The following is a 14,775-nucleotide window of genomic DNA, read 5'->3' as shown; positions in this document are numbered from 1 at the left end:
CTTGCAAACTTAGCAATTTTGTTGTAGCGTGATTCTAGTTTAGACTTTAGATAGGACTGAATGTTGGTGAGGAAGGGGCACCGTTTAAAAGAGAAGGTAATAGAAAAGAGGAGGCAAGGGAAAGTTGGGCTGATGCAGTAGGTAGAGGTTTGTGTTGGTAGAGAGTGCCAAGCTTTTGATGTGTCTTTTTGACATTGGACTGGATGTGCAGGTCGAATATGATGTTTTTGCCTATGATGACACCTAGGAGTTTTGTGCTAGGTACACTGTTGATGGTGGTGCCATTTAGGGATTGAATGGTGAAGTTCTGTTTTTGGAGGAGTGTGGACTTTTTGGGGACAAAGACTACTAGTTTGGTTTTGTTGGGGTTCAGGGCAAGAAGATTATTAGCCATCTAAATTTCAGTGGAGGTGAGGACATTTTGGGTGAGTTGGTGTAGTTCTGAGGAGTTGTTTGCAGTGCAAATGATAGTGGAGTCATCTATATACTGGATGACTGAGCCTTGAGAGAGTGCATTGTGGAAGTTATTGATAAATATGCTAAGCAGAAGTGGAACTAAAATGGAGCCTTGAGGAACACCAGTGGTGGTGCTTAGGAAAGGGGAGTAGGAGTTCTGCCATTTAGTTGACTGTCTCCTGTTAGTGAGGTAATTAGTGAACCAGTTTAGAGACTGAGCTGAGGTACCAATCTTAGAGAATTTTGTTAGAAGGAGAGAGTGGGATATAGTATCAAAAGCTTTAGAGAGATCAAGAAATAGTGAAGATATGATGTTACCAGTCTCACGGGCTCAGTTGACAGTGTCCATGAAGGATATGAGGGCAGTGATAGTACTATATCCTGGCCTAAATACATGTTGAGTCGGAGAGTGGATGTGGTTGTGAGTCAGATGGTGAAGAATTTGATAATGAATTCATTTTTCCAGAATCTTAGAGATGGGTGATAGTATACCAATGGGGCAGAAATTGGTGGTGTCTATGTTGGGCCCCCCCTTGTGTAGAAGAAGGATATAAGCTTTTTTCCCAATGATGGGCATATAGGATTCATGGATAGACCTGTTGAGAAGTATGCTGATAGGGTAAGCGACTGAGTTGGCTGAGATTTGCAGGTATTTGTTGAGTATATTGCCAGGGGCATTTATGCATGGTTTGAGTTTTAGAAGCAATTTTTTAATAGTCAAGGTGGGTATAGGTGACAAAGTAAAGTTGGGAATAGGGGGTGTACTGGTGTTAGCTGTGGAGAGGTCTATGGTGGACAAGTTGGTCTTTGGAAAGGTAATGGTTAGATTGGCTATAGTATCTATGAAATAGGAGTTGAAGGTTGCAGTAATTTCAATGGGTGTTTTATTCGAGTCTGGGCAAGGATTATTACTAGATCTTGGGTTTAATAAAGAGTTAAGAGAGCTCCAGAATTTCTTTGGGTTTTGCTTGTGATGATTTTGTAATGCAAGGTAGTGTTCTTTTTTTTTGTTTGGTAGTACTAGGCACTTAACCTGGTTTCAGAGCTGTTTGTATTGGGTGAGCTCAGATGGGTTTTTGTTTTTTTTTGCCAGATTTTCCATGATTTGTCCCTGTGTTTCATGAGATCCTTAGTAGATCTTTTTTGCCAACTGGCACGGTTGGCCTTTACTCTCTTTTGTCTAAATTGACCAAGATTGTTTAGTATGCTGAGGAAGGTTGAGTTGAAGAACTCAACTGCCTCTTCAAGGGGAAATGATTTTAATGTATCCCATTTGATGCTAAGTAACCTTTGGTTTAAACTCAATGGACAGAACTGGGATTCATCTCTGGTAACCCTATACTGATGTTTATTAATTGTTGTGGTACATTCACGTTGTATAAAGGCCAGTAGGTGGTCACTTTGGAGAATGTACCAGCAAATGTAATCATATTTGGGTCAGACACTAAAATCCAGTCTAGGATTGAGCCATTAGCATTCATTTTATTAGGCCTGGTTATGGTGTTAACTAGCTGGGTGAACTTATATAGATTGATAATGCAGTTAGAGTGGTGTGGGGATATGTCTAGCTAGTTGATATTTATATCTCCCAGTATGATAGTCTCATTTTTATGTTAGCAGATGCAGAGGCAAGGATTTCCTCAAGAATAGGGATGTTATTGTAATAACAATACAATAATACTGCCAGCTCAGCTATCTGGAATTTTGTAAATAATCATATGTCATTTGTGAATATTAATATGATTCATACGCTTGTCTTACAAATGTAAGAGAACTATATGTTATGTGGATATTAAACTACTGGTGCAGAAGTGTGTGTTGAACTGTATGTTATGTACTGAGCTTAAAAAATGCAACCACAGTGTACCCTACTGGAAAAGAACAGAAATATTTATAAAGTATATACCTGTGAAAACGTATGTTTTAATAGTAGAAGCTGTAAAATACAGAGTTAACTTGTAAGGCTTCATGAAAATAGGTTGGAATCAGAATGTTTTACGGTTGTGTTTATCTCTCAGTTTCACTGAAGGAGACAGGATGTCTAAAGCTAGAAGTTTCTTTGTATTGTCTTGAAACAGAAATAATTACTAGGTATAAAATGCGAAGTGTTTTATTGCTTTGTGACTTCTTAGCAACTACACATCTGAGAGATAAGTATTTTTCACAGAGAAATGCTAAAATGTTAAGTTTCTGCTAGCCTGGGAACTGTAGGCAGGTGACAAAGAGTGATGTCATCCAGCTGACCCAGCAGTAATGTTTGATAGTAATTTTAAAACTCTCTTAGTGAAAGTCTGTGCATTTTGTATTTGTCTTTGGACCTGGAAACATCCTCTCATTAACACTTGCCTTGCTAATAGTAAGTAATTAGGGTACAGTAATCTCTGTTAGATAGAGATATGAATATAGTAAAGATTAGTTTATATATTTTCTGTATTTATTTGAGACTGTCCTGCAATGTTGTTTTAAAATATTTCCTGTGATTCTGAACTCTGTAGTTACTGTATTGATTGAGTATTGTCTTGTTCTTTTATCATTTATTATTAAATGTATTTAAACCTTTTAATTGTGGCTGGTTTGTTTAGAGATATTTAAGCTCTTAGAGTACTTGCATTTTGATCACACTTACCAACTGGATAATCATAACATTACACAGTAGGATTTGTCACCCTTTGTAAGGGCCTTAGGTAGCTGATAAAGAGGGTTGGTGGCAGTGATAACTTACCTTATAGTCTGGGAAGAAGGGGGCATAGCTAGAAACAAACCTGTACCAGCCTTCCCCAGGAGTGCATCTGCATTTGTATATAAATCAAATCTCAAAGTGTGTGCGTGTCAGTTACTTGGGCAGAGACACAAAGCACTGGTTGGACAAAGAGGGTGCTGGACATCTTGGCTTGACCCTTTTGCCGAGATCTTAACCCGTATAGCATTGCCAGTGGGGAGTCTTATTGGGAATCTGGAGAAACAGGCAGAAACAAGCCACAGACTGACTGTGATATCTGTGTGCTCTTAAGGGAAATTTTACTTTACTGTGTGTGTCATCCTCCCAATGTGCACATTCCTCACTGGTGCTAGTGGTGAAGACTGAGGCTCCTTGATTACTGGGCCAGTGTAGGGGTGTCACAACTGGATCCACAACATTTTGAGTTTGTCAAGCATAGATTATGTCTGCACAACTTGATGGACTTTCTCAAGAAGGTCACCAAAACAATGGAAGAGGGAAAAAAGGGCCATACTGCATACTTCGACCTAGCAAATGCATTTGATGCAATATTCCACTCAGGCATTGTAGACAGATTCATGTAATTATGTTTAAGCCTTTATGTCACTCATTGAATAACACAGTGGCTTTCAAATAGGCCACAATATGTTAGACTAAGGAGTCCACCTCCACAAAGAGGGTGATCAGTAGTGGCAGGTCTCAGGGATCTATGCAGGATACACCCCATTTTGTCTTCAACTTCTCTGAAGTTAATTGCAATGTAAAGTGCTGATGATTGCAAACTAGGGGCAGAATCCCCCAAGACTCTAATATTCTTATGGTCTTAAACTCTATGCCAAGAAATGCTTAATGGTATTTTTTGGGAAATCATCTATCCTTTGAAACTACCTCATTGATAACACATGTCTAAAACTAGATCTAGTAGTACAGGATTTGGGGATGTTTACAGAAAGTAATCTGGCTTTCAACCATCATGTGTCCATGAAAATAAGGAACTCATTCTGTGCTGTGCAACTTATAATCAAGGGCATGGTATCTAGGCCCAAGAAAATTACCTTTATACTATATGAGTCGCTCATCAGACCAATCATTTGGTATGGCATTTAGGTCCAAGGAAGTCAAATTTCCAGTGTGTGTAACCCTCATCAGACCAATTATTCCCACTTTCAATATGTAACTGAGCAGGCACATGCAACAACTGGAACATTTATGGAGGTTCATCACAAACAAGGATACAGGGTGCAATAAACATATGTGGATCTTCTCAAGGCCCTATCCGTGTAATCACTATCCTACTGACTGTTGAGGAGCAATCTGTCCCTGTCATACACGGCATTGTTGGATCCTGTGCTGAATGACCTGCATATCCACAAATAAATATGATCAGAATTAACCAATCTTGGGATTTAAACCTTGTTTGAGAAATAAATAAGATGCATGGGAGTGAAATAAGTGCCTTAGAGAATACCAATCCTCTGGAACAGGCTTCCCATCCATATGAAGCAGAGTTTCTCAGTGTACTGACAAGCAACATCATTGCCTGGTACGGAAATTGTTCTCAAGCTGATTGGAAGGCACTGAACAAGACTGTCAAACCGGCTGCAAAAATCATTGGTTCCAACCTTCACCCCTACAGGACATATATTCAAACAGATGCTTTGGCAGAGTCCAAACACTATTGAGGGATATAGACTATCCGACTCATGGACTGTTCAAACTCCTGCCAACAAGGAAGCACTACAGAAACATTAGATGCAGGATATCCAAATTCCATAACAGTTTCTTCCAACATGCTATCAGATTGCTGAATAACAAACCCACAGCCTAACATGCTACATGGATAAAACATTATGTGTGTACAATATGTCTTTGTTGTGTACATAAACTCTCTGAATAGCTCACTTTATACATCTCTACCTGCACTAGGAAAACTGTGAATTGTAAGTTTACAGTATATATTGGTGGTGGGTAAGTTTACATGTGTGCCTGTTTTATTTATTATAGTACTGTTTTTTCATAGCCTTATATTTCTACTGAGTCTATGCCTGCTGCTGTATTTGTTGTGTTTGGGATGTAAATAGAACTTTCAAATTTGTTTTATGGTATTTACTTTTTGTATCTTTTCTATTTTTATTTAATTTCATTGTTTTATTAATTTAATCGAGCTTCTTTTTGTAAACTGTCATTCATATGGTACAAGCCTGAGTATAGAAATTTTGTGCTGTGATACATACTTTTTCCTTTGTGTTGATCTGCATCACAAAAAAAGTTTACTTTGAGTTTGACTTTTCTTTCCTAACCCATTCAAGTTTAACTAGGATCAGCAGATGGGAAATTGAAAGTTCAAACCTGGTCTGTCACCACTGCCCATAATGTACAGAGGTAGCCTGTAAATGCTTTATATATATATATATATATATATATATATATATATATATATATATATATATATATATATATATATATATGTTCTTGAATAATCTTATGTTTACTAAATTTACCAGATAAGTTTGAGATGCATGGCTATATTAAAAAGGCCCTTGAGGTTGTTAGCTTAGTATGCAACTATGGACCTGTGAATCAAAACTAATATTAGTGGATTAGTGCCATCATAAACTCTGAAGAGGACGCCTAGATTCTGCAAGACAGCCTCTTTCAAAAAAATAGTACCAAACCATGTTCTAAAACTAAATTCCAATAAATATATAATCATATCTTTCAGGAAGCATGATTTTCTTTGTAACTCTCACATTGACAAAACAACCCTGAAAACCGATCCTGTAGTAAGAGATCTGGGAACCTCCAACAGGTCAGAGTACCCACTAGGGGAAATAGCATCTTTGACCTTGTCCTCATAAATGTAGGAGAGTTATGCTCCATCTCTTGTGTGACATCCTCACCAGGTCTGACCACAAATCAGACTCTTTCAAAATAAAACTAAAACACAAGATCTCTGGTGGTGCTGAGACTTTAGAAATTGCTGTAAGGTAAACAAGTATTACCCTGGCAAGTTTCAAATCTCCACCAAATCCAGAAAACGCTGCTGCTGATATGGAAGTGTACACAACAGGGGATGAGAAAAAAAAATGAACTCTCCTTTGTGGAACCAAAATATTAATGTTTTATAACAATAAGAAGAAAACTGTAGCCAAAAATAAGAAGTGGGAACCCAGCAAGCTACAAACCCCATCATTAAATTAAATTAACAACACAGGGGTCTAATGAAAGCTACAAAGGCCAAATTTGTGACAAAATTAGCCACCCAGTCCAAGGACAAAGACATGGCCTATGTCCATAATCTTAAAAGCACTGTGCAGCATGTTCTGTGATGACTGTGAAAGATGCCATCTACACTAAAGCCAAAGATATAGTCAATCTGCTGGCTGATAAAGTCAGCCCCAGCTTCACCTCAGTCCTTCTCACCCCCGAATATCTCATAAGAAATATCAGAAAAACAATATGCCCCCAGCTATCACAGATGACCAAGTCCTGTAATATTTCTAAAAAGCCCAAAATACTGCATCTATTGGTCCTGACTGAATTGCATGACACATAGGTTCATAGATTAGTACTTGCCCTTGTGAGCCATTTTAAGCCTAGCCAATTATCCCTTGTGATACTCAAACCCCACACCTTGTGTCTGTAAGGCAAACACCTTAACCATTAGGCCAACCTCCCAACCCCTCTAACAACACCATTCAAGCTCAGCTGTCATATAAGCTTCATACCAAGTGAATAGAGGACACAACAAGTCAATATAGAGGACAGTACCTCCACAAAAAGACCAGTCACTAGAGCAGAGTGGAGTGTTACTAGACTCTGTGATGGATCCACTCCTGTTTGGCATCTACTTCTCAGATGTCCAAGCAAGTGCAAAGGTCTTTGACTAACCACGTTGCAGATGAGTGCAAGCTGGGAGCAGTCAATGAATCCCCAAATCTCTCAGTAATCTTCCAAGAGCCTTGTTCCAAACAAACAGCTGGTACCAGAGTCATGGACTAAATTTAAATGCCAAAAAGTGTGTTACTGTATCCTTTGGGAAACTGACTACCAGATTGATAATACAGCCCTAACAGTTGATTCAGTAGTCAGAGATCTGGGAACATACATAGATAGAGACCTAACATTCAACCAACATGTGTCTAATCTTGTAAGGAAGTCCTTCTACATTGCTCAAAATATAAGCAAAGGGATAGCATTTCAGACCAGAGATGACACTGTATCACCATACTCTGCCCTGCCCTCTTCAGGCCCATCAGTGAGTATAAATGCCCCCTTTGCTATTTATCTGTCCAGACACATGGAGCAACTACCATACCCCATAGGTTCTACACAAGGAGAATACAGGAACTAAATTACATGACTTACACAGACTGCCTGAAAACCCTATTGCTGTACTCAGTCTATTATAAAATATTAAGAGGTGATCTCTGCCTGGCATATAAGGCATTTTTGGACTCAGTACTAATTAATTTATTTATTTATTTGCATTTGTTTACCAGGATGGTCCACTGGGCCATAGTGAGCCAATTTTCAATTGAGGCCCGGGGAGAAAAGTTCCCACTAAGATAGACAATACAGACAATACACAACATATTACATTCAATACACAACATATTACATACAATACACAACATATTACATTCACTACAATAGGTCAACATGATCAGCACATACAATGCATACGTTGCAGGTGATAACAGAATGAGCATTGCGAAATCTGAGTACAATGAAGGATTACAATATTGTGGATAAAGTGGTTTACACAACTGTAATATCAGAAGTTTGGATATAACAAGTTAGGATAATTAAGTTACCCATGTGAGTAGCCTGGGTTCTTGCTACATAGTCTGAATATGTAACACTTACAAAGTCCTAAGCAAATAGTACCTACACTGTAGTTAAATAAGTGCTTTGAGATATAAAGAGCAATAACAGAGCAGTAATTAGAGAAGGTGTAGGGAAGTAGGTACCTAGTACACATCCGTGAATCAAATGGTATAAGAAATACATGATCCAGAGACCTCAACCTCTTCTGCAACATAAATGTCTTGGAGGGAAGTTACATATGCCAGTGGATACCACTATTGGAAAATAGAGGTAATCCAGAAATCTTGAGTCAGGTCTTGTATCCTACCTGTGATCTAGAGGGTGACAGGACTAACAAGAAACAGAGTACAATGGATTAGTCCAGATAAAACATTTAAATTTGCACTAAAAGAACACTATCTCAATAACCTTGTCTGTTCTTCTAGTCATGATTAAACCACCTTAAATGTTTTGACCACTATACACTATAAATACTTTTTCTAACTTAATATAGTTGCAATTTACACTATCTGTCTTTGTATCCAATCTCTCTTGCTTTCTTTATTTCTGTGAATGAAGACACAGAATTGATTAAACAGTAGTCTTACTTATGAGAATATACAAACAGAATTATTAAAATTTAACACACTGGGTTTATTTTCTTGTATTGTATACCTCTATCATATGTATTTGTCTTTGTATATCTGCTTCAGTTTGTATTATGTAAAACCTTTCTTGACTTTCAAAATTAAGCTGATGTTATGTAAAAATTTCTCCCCGGGCCTCCACTGAAAATGGGTCATTGGGCCCAGTGCACTTTCCCAGTCACCACATGTCAATAAATAATAAATAAAATCACTTTAGCTAGAAAATCTAAGAGACTCTCTCCCTCTAATGCCCTCCCAGTGGAAGGAATAAGGAAGCCTTGTTGATGTTTCAAGAAGTTTATTCAGTTAAGTTACTCTATGACTGCCTCCCATGCTACTAACAGACAGAAGAAGCACCTAAATGCCCTACCGTGCAGCAGGGTCCCCTTTCAATACTCAAAGGTATGACCCCAGATACATTCTTTCACAAATTGGAAGTATAGGAATGACCCCCTCAAGGAAGTTAGCCAAGTATTCACCTATGAATTTATAAATCTATGTTGATAATGAACTGTCCTTTGATCTTCAGTTATCCACTTTTGTAAGGAAGTCCTTTTCATTATATAGCATATATCTACAGGTAATGTGTCCAGCATTAAAAGACAACTGTTCCACTGAACTTAGCACTAACTATACTGACCATTGATTATAATACCCCTATCAGTATGTACCTGTCTAAACATCTGTCACAGCTGGGAATGACCACAATGCTTCCCTACTATGAAGAAATTAAGGGCTTAAATCATAAAAACTATGCAGACAGTCTCAAAACCTCGTCTCTTTCTCTCTCTCGCTTCTTGCTGGGACCTCTAGCTCTGCTGCAAGATTAACATTACATGCTGGAGGGATAGGTATGCATCACAGAGAATACCACATCCGTGTAATGATCTTCCCTGACATAAAAAGCAGAAAACTTATTTTACTCTATTCAAACATAATTTGGATAAATGGATGGTAACCACAAATTCATCCTGCTGTAGCAGCAGTGGCCTTCTTGGATAGGGGAAGCACGTAATTACCCCAATTTATAATTGATCTGCTCATATTTTTAGATTCATATTGCAAACTAAAGGGCTAACAATTACCATGGGATGGTAGAGCTAGGCTTCATGAGATCCTCACAGATCAATATCCTAATAAGTACCTATGAACTTAAGAACCTAATCAATATCCTAATAAGTACCTATGAACTTAACAACCTAATCAATATCGTAGTAAGTAACTATGAACTTAAGAACCTAATGAATATCCTAATAAGTACCTATGAACTTAAGAACCTAATCAATATCCTAAGTATCTATGAAATTAAGAACATAATCAATATCCTAATAAGTACCTATAAACTTAAGAACATAATGAATATCCTAATAAGTACCTATGAACATAAGAACCTAATCAATATCCTAATAAGTACCTATGAACTTAAGAACCTAATCAATATCCTAATAAGTACCTATGAACTTAAGAACCTACAGCTGACATTGTAGAGAGAGAAGGAAAGAAAACACATTACTGTCCATAGATATAATGTATGTATCCCAAACCAAATTATAGAAACTCTCCTACAGCACTTATTCCACCACCTGGAGAACCTCCCTCCCCCTCCTCATGAGGACCACATGATTCAATGCCACTTCCTGTAGGGCTGTAAGACACAAAAATGACAGTAGTCAGTGCAGCACAGCTCTGTTAATAGAGGCCAATAACAGAATGTTAAAGTCAGAACAGTGCATTGCAAAACAATGACAGAGTGCTTATAACACAACGTTGGGTATTTCCCCAAAACCCCTGCACCTCCATGGTGTAGCAGGTTGAGGTGGTACCTTCTCAGGTCACTGTATCTGTCCCTGCTCAGCTTACCTGAGCGGGTGATGCTAGTGACATCATTCTCTGCCCTGCTAATCAGGTGCCAAATATTGGTCTTATTTATGAGGGCATCACAGGCCCCCAACAGGAGTTCTCTGTAGTCACTGTATAGAAGGTAGAGAAAGATTTACATTTCCCCACTGTTCCAATGGGAAGCCATGCTACAATTATCTTCTAAAGAGGCCATTTCCATTCTGTAGGTCAGAACAGTATGACATATGATAACTTAATGAGCATGGCCACAGATAATCATGCCACATGATAAGCAACATTGGATAGCAAAGATACATAATGTGACAATCCCTTAGAATTGAAAACTATATAGTGTCCATGCATACCTTTCATTTTTCCTGCCCTATAGTTCTGGGCAAAGTCAAAAATAATGGGAGAAAGACTCAAAATATGGTGCATTTTTTAATTATTACCGGGAAAAGCCGAAAGACACAAACAAACAAACAAACTCTAATTCACTTTAAAAAGTTAATTCATGATGACTTTTGCATTAAAATGCATTTTCTGAACACTAAAACATATGAAACTCCTTTGAACAGCATTATTGATTAATTGTAATCCACAGTGATTTACCAAATCAAAATCAAAAGTTTTATGTGGGAAATGACAAATATATGAGGCAAAATTAGGGACATTCTGTGAAGCCTGGCAACTGAAGAGAGGTATGCATCCATGCATGACCATACTGCACAAATGACCTCCTAGCTCACAAACGATTATGGAGTTGCATGGTGGCATTGCTAAGTGGCAGTCAAATAACCCAGATTATGGCAGATATTCAAACACTATCATAGTACAGCACCCCAGTAACAGATTCATAGCAATATTAGCCATTTATAATGTGATAGAAACAGTGGTGTCCATGCTGTGGGAAACTGCATTATGACAATCAATGTAGAAACTGGAATACAGAACTAGATAATGGCTTATATTATCACATAGGCATACTGACAACAGGCAAAATGCCTAGTAATGGACCAGAGAACTACATGCTGCATGCAGGGGTGCATGGAAGCAACAGAACTAGATACTAGTAATGAAGGGTGTGGAGTAGCAGAGCACATGGGCATGGCAGCCTACATTCTTGCTGTTGAAGGCTCACCCTTTAATGGTACAAAGTACATCACTTGGACGGTGCAGTGGTGCAATGGTTGCATTGTTGCCTCACAGCAGGAGGTTCTCAGGTTTTATTTTCATCTGGGGAGCCTTCTGTGCAGAGTATGCATGTCCTGACTGCATTTGTGTGGGTTTCCTCTGAATGGTACAGTTTCCTCTCATGTTACAAAGACATGCATCTGGAGCATTTCTCCCCAGGCCTCTGCTGAAGATTGGCTTTGTCCCTCGTCGGACTTTCCTGGTAAACAAATGTTAAATAAAAAAATAAATAAATACAAAATGATTACTATCTGGCAGCTCAGGGATTCAAACTGTTGGGGTATGGAGTACAGAGGCTTGTCAGATTACCTAACAGAGGGTGGTGGAGGCGTACCCTGTAGGAGTGCAGAGCTCATGGACTTCTGTTGCTACTGTCCAGATGGGAAGCTCACCCTGTCAAAGTGCAGAGCACATGGACTTGTCTGGTTACTGTCCTTTGGATGGGTGCTTAACCTAGGTTTGCCACCTTTTCAAATGGCCAAAGTGGGACATTTTCGGGACAAACATCAGATTTTACAGACCGACACATACCCACGGTCAGTACAAAGGATAGAAGTTAACTTTTTTGCCGAAATAAAAGCTTATTCTTGTAGCATTTTAGTTGCTTATTCTGTTTCTTATAACATTTAAGTATTTTAGATACAGAATAACTGTTTTATGCAACGATTACATAAAATATAGGACATAATAAGCTGTAGTAGCTGATTCATAGCATTTATAAGTGTTTGCTGTACCTGTTTCTGCCTGTTTTGTGAAAAAAAAGAAAAAAAAGAAAAAAATATCTCTTGTTTTTCCTGCTTTAATAGTTTAGTCCAGTTTCAGAGTTGCTGATTTCTGGGCTTTGGTTGTAGTTCCTGTGTACTGTTTCCTTGCCTTATTTGGGGGAAGGGAAGCTACCTTGCTTTCCTGCTTTACTAGTTTAGTCCAGTTTCAGAGTTGCTGATTCCTGGCTTTGGTTGTTGTTCCTGTATACTGTTTCCTTGCCTTATTTGGGGAAGGGAAGCTACCTTGCTTACCAGTGGGAGGGAAGCATTGAGCTGCCTTTGTCCAGTTTTGTGAGGTTTCAGCCAGTAACTAGTAGTTTATTGGTCGTTTTGGGCCAGTTTCTAGCTTTTCCAGCCCCCTGGTATAAAACTTTCAGCTTGTACCTACTCAGCACAGACTCCACGTAGGCCAGCAGAGTAATCCAGGCTGCAGAGAGCTGAATAAGCGACTTTTCTTGATACTAAGTATATTTTTTGTTGCTTTCCACATCTGAATACCTAGCAACTGTATTTTGCCTGCCTTTCTGTTACATTGAAGCTGTTTTTACTGCATTTAACTTAATATTGCACTTGGAATCCTTGTTTGTTACTATTTGACTGTATTTGTAGCAAATTCTTCTGTGTAAGCTGTAGTAGCTGATTCATAGCATTTATAAGTGTTTGCTGTACCTGTTTCTCCCTGTTTTGTGAAAAAAAGAAAAAAAAGAAAAAAATATCTCTTGTTTTTCCTGCTTTACTAGTTTAGTCCAGTTTCAGAGTTGCTGATTCCTGGGCTTTGGTTGTAGTTCCTGTACTGTTTCCTTTGCCTTTATTTAGGGAAGGGAAGCTACCTTGCTTTCCTGCTTTACTAGTTTAGTCCAGTTTCAGAGTTGCTGATTCCTGGGCTTTGGTTGTAGTTCCTGTGTACTGTTTCCTTGCCTTATTTGGGGAAAGCGAAGCTACCTTGCTTACCAGTGCGAGTGGGGAGTTCTGAGCTCCGTTTTGTCCAGTTTTGTGACGTTTCAGCCAGTAACTAGTAGTTTATTGGTCGGTTTGTGTCAGTTTCTAGCTTTTTCCAGCCCCCTGGTATAAAACTTTCAGCTTGTACCTACTCAGCACAGCCTCCACGTGGGCCAGCAGAGTAATCCAGGCTGCAGAGAGCTGAATAAGCGACTTTTCTTGATACTAAGTATATTTTTGTTGCTTTCCACATCTGAATACCTAGCAACTGTATTTCGCCTGCCTTTCTGTTACATTGAAGCTGTTTTTACTGCATTTAACTTAATATTGCACTTGGAATCCTTGTTTGTTACTATTTGACTGTATTTGTAGCAAATTCTTCTGTGTAAGCTGTAGTAGCTGATTCATAGCATTTATAAGTGTTTGCTGTACCTGTTTCTGCCTGTTTTGTGAAAAAAAAAAAAAGAAAAAATATCTCTTGTTTTTCCTGCTTTACTAGTTTAGTCCAGTTTCAGAGTTGCTGATTCCTGGGCTTTGGTTGTAGTTCCTGTGTACTGTTTCCTTGCCTTATTTGGGGCAAGGGAAGCGACCTTGCTTTCCTGCTTTACTAGTTTAGTCCAGTTTCAGAGTTGCTGATTCCTGGGCTTTGGTTGTAGTTCCTGTGTACTGTTTCCTTGCCTTATTTGGGGAAGGGAAGCTACCTTGCTTACCAGTGGGAGTGGGAAGCATTGAGCTGCCTTTTGCCCGGGAGGTTTAGAGAACAAGAGGTCCCATTTCAGCTTTTTAGCCCCCGGATGTCCTGTCCATTTAACCTCATGCCGGTTTAACAGGAAACACCACCCAAAGTCCCCTCTTCAAACCCAAAAAACCCCCCGCTTTTGATCAAATAGCACCAAAAAAAAGTCAAACTTTTAAGTGAAACCATCAAAAATGATTCTCCTAAATCCCTTTGGCCTTTGTTAATGTGGCCCCCCCTTTTTGGGGGAAATTTTTTTAAAATTTTTGTCACCCCAGCATGTCAGGATCAGTTGCTACCTTTCTCAAAGGGTATTACAAAGCTTTCCTTGCAAACAACCCCTTTCCCCCTAAAAAAAAATAAGCAAATCAATTACCCAAACTGGGGGGGTTTTAAATAGGCTAAGCCTAAAAAGGGTTACCACACAACTATAACCCCTCTAATTCCTTCAAACCTTTCCTAAAAAAAAGCAATGGGGCCCGTCAAAAATCACCAAAACAGCAGAGGACCCAAAAAACCCCAAAAACCCCCCAACCCCAGCACAAAGCCACTAAACCCACTGGTGTCAAAATCACGCCCTTAAGGCCCCACTGCCAACAATATATTTGGGGTATGTGTGTGTGGTGGTGGGGGTGTGTGTGTGGGGTGTTGATGGTTTGGGTTTGTGTTTGT

The sequence above is a fragment of the Protopterus annectens genome, chromosome 1.part1, assembly GCF_019279795.1.
Source record: "Protopterus annectens isolate FY-2018-M chromosome 1.part1, PAN1.0, whole genome shotgun sequence".
NCBI classification, from domain to species: domain Eukaryota; kingdom Metazoa; phylum Chordata; order Ceratodontiformes; family Protopteridae; genus Protopterus; species Protopterus annectens.
This window is presented reverse-complemented; position numbering follows the sequence as displayed.